This window comes from Saccopteryx bilineata, chromosome 5 (genome assembly GCF_036850765.1).
Source record: "Saccopteryx bilineata isolate mSacBil1 chromosome 5, mSacBil1_pri_phased_curated, whole genome shotgun sequence".
NCBI lineage: Eukaryota > Metazoa > Chordata > Mammalia > Chiroptera > Emballonuridae > Saccopteryx > Saccopteryx bilineata.
Genome location: NC_089494.1, coordinates 169,353,094 through 169,356,424, shown reverse-complemented (window position 1 = coordinate 169,356,424; position 3,331 = coordinate 169,353,094). Strand labels below are relative to the sequence as shown.

The 3,331-nt window shown below is 36.9% G+C and overlaps 1 pseudogene; it reads left to right on the top strand.

The window, feature by feature from the left end:
- The first annotated feature begins 717 nt into the window (after positions 1-717).
- On the top strand, positions 718-3,083 carry LOC136306587 (cleavage and polyadenylation specificity factor subunit 3-like; annotated as a pseudogene).
- The last annotated feature ends 248 nt before the right edge of the window (positions 3,084-3,331 follow it).

Genomic DNA, 3,331 nt, shown 5'->3' with positions numbered 1-3,331 from the left:
AAAGGGCAGCTTAGTATTGTGGGAACTGACATGGTCTGCAGGTGTGAGTTCTGGTGCAATTCTCCCACTGACTCTCTGTGAAACCTTAATAAGGTTCCTTTATCTTTCATATCTCAGTTTTCTCATCTGTGAAATGGTAATAATAACAGTACTAACAGAGCATTTATGATGATTAAAGGAGATAATGAATTTATAACATTTAGCACACCACCTGGCTCTTACATGATAAGCCCTTAATACATGTTAGCTAATAAATACCACATTGCTCTTAGATGCTATCCTGGGAATATAGATGCTGCAAACTGGTCCTTTCTAGACAGTTTGTCCCTAAATAAAGGTGAAAACCACACTGAATAAATTTGGAAGAGACAATATTCCTTGAGACTAGCAGAAAGTCATAGCTCTGGAGTGTGTAAAATTTGACTTTATTGCATAAAATTATTTAATGAATGAAACTGTAATATATAATACATTAACACTTGCCAGATATAAAACTATAATACACCTAGTTAAACTGAAATTTTAGATAGACAATGAATAATCTCTTAGCATAAGTATGTTCAAAATATTATGTAGGACACACTTATGCTACAAATAATGAATTTTTATTCATAATTCAAATTTAACTGGGTGGTTTCTTCTTTGGTTCTCTGTGGCTAGCTTTCTGATATAGAAAGCCTCTGTGACCTGTTTCAAACCCTTGCCTCATCTTCTGTGATTCCTGTGGAGGAGGAGAGTGCCCAGCTGCTGATCTAACCCTTTGGAGCTGGGCAAGGAGTTGGAAGATCATGTACTATTCCAGAGTTCAAAGGAAGAAAAATAATGTTGGACTGTGGGATATACCCTGCCTAGAAGGAATGGATGCTCTTCCTTGTATCAGTTTAATTAACAGAGCTGAGATTGATCTCCTGCTAATTGATCACTTCTATTTGGATCACTGTGTAGCTTTACTCTGGTTTCTACAGAAGACAAGTTTCAAAGGAAGAATATTTATTACTTGTGCTACAAAAAAAAGCTACTATTTGTAGATGGCTTCTTTCAGATTATGCCAAAGTCAGTAATATATCAGTGGACAACATGCTGTATACTGAGATAGATTTGAAAGAGAGCATGGTCAAAATTGAAACCATCAATTTTCATGAAGCTAAAGAAGTTGCAAAAATCAAGCTTTGGTGTTACTACATGTACTCCTAGAAGGAGCTGCCATGATCACACCTGAGATTGCAGGCATAAAGCTCTTGTGTACAGGTTATTTCTCAAGACAAGGAGATAGGCACTTAATAGCAGCTGCAATTTCTAATATGAAACTTGATATTCTTTTCAGTGAATCTACTTATGGGACCCATACTTGTGAGAAGTGTAAAGAGTGAGAAGCAAGATTCTGTAACATGGTTCAAGCTATTGTAAACAGAAGGGGCAGAGGTCTCATTCTTGTCTTTGGTCTTGAAGAGTTCAGGAACTGCTTTTGATTTTAGATGAGTACTGGTAAAATCACCCAGAACTCCATGATATTCCAATATTCTATGTATCATCTTTGACCAAGAAGTGTTTAACTGTGTATCAGACATAGGTAAATGCATGAATGATATAATCTGCAAACAGTTCAACATTAATAATCCCTCTGTTTCAAACACATTAGTAACCTGAAGAGCATGGATCATTTTGGTGACATTGATCCTGGCATTGTAATGACCTCCCCAGGCATAATGCAAAGTGGCTTATCCATAGAGTTCTTTGAAAGCTGGTGCATTGATAAGAGGCATGGTGTCATTATAGCATAGTACTGTGTAGAAAGGACAATTAACAAACATATCACGCCAAGGAAATCACTAGCATGTCTGGACAGAAGCTACCATTGAAAATGTTTGTTGATTATATTTCTTTCTCTGCTCCCACAGATTACCAGTAAATGAGTGAATTTATTTGTGCTTTGAAACTTCTTCATGTGATTTTAGTCTTTGGAGAACAGAATGAAATGGCCAAATTGAAAGAGCCCTGATTCGAGCGTATGAAGATAATGATGAAAGTTCACATAGAGGTTCATAATCCTCAGAATGCAGAATTAGTGACCTTGGACTTCACTGGAGAAAACTAGCCAAGGTCATGGGCATTTTCACAGACAAAAACCCAGAACAAAGCCAACAGTTCTTAAGAAAACTTGTCGAAAGAAACTTTATTTATCACATACTTCCTCCTTGTGATCTCTCTAATTATACTGATTTGGCCAAGAGCACTGTGAAACAGACCCAAGTCATTCTATATACTGATCCTTTTAACCTTGCTCTGTTATCAGCTACAGAAATTGACGGGTGATATAGAAGAATTAGAAATTCAAGAAAAACTTGTTTTGAAATTGTTAAAAAATATTATTTTAAAACAGGAACCAGGAATGGTGATATTAGAATGGTTAGCAAACTCTTCCAATGGTATGTATGCAGTTATAGTAACAATTGTGATATTAGAAGTTCAATCAAACTCGAAATTAAGGAAGGGTGTAGTGTAAAATCTCTGAACACGATAAACTGAGGAACAAAGTAGAAACAGTGTCAGGGTCACAGGGACCAGATGGACAGCTGTCTGAGGAAAGGGGGAAGAGGGGACGGGATTAAGGAAGGTGAAGGGATTAGCCAAAATCATATGTACATAACACATATATACAGACAATGGTAGCAATAGGGAGAGGAAAAGGGGGTGGGGATGGGGGAAAGGGATGAAGGGAGAAAATGGGGGCAGAAAGAGACTGCATGGGGCATCGGGGGCACAATGCTGTGTGTAGAGGGTGTTATATTGAGTGGGGCATTTGAAACCATGTCAGCATAATAAATTAAAATCAAAATTAAAAAAGAACTAGAAATGCACATTTATAGCAAGAGGTTGGAGATCATACTCCTGGACTATTTGGAGAAGACTGTGTAAGTGTAAAAGATGGTTCTATTCTTAGTGTCACAGTGGATGAGAAAGCTGCTAATATAAACTTGAGGACGTGGTATAGAGTATGAGGAGAAAAATGAAGACGAATCTTTCTGAGAAATGGTGGAACCAGGGCACAGAGATTGTATGAGACTCTTACACCAGTTCCCTGAGGACCTTATGCCTCTGGATTTGCTATAACTTTTTTTGTAATGCTAGAATTTACTTCTCTTATTTAAAATAAAATACAATACATTAGTTTCTCCAGGGTAACCTATTTACTTTCAACATCAAATGGCTTTTATTCCAACAGCTTTAATACCACTAAATTACCAACTAATTTGTCCATTACTTTAGATCTGCTGAATAAACTGTTATTTTAGAATTTATTGATTCCACTTCCTGGCATGTATGCAGCCTC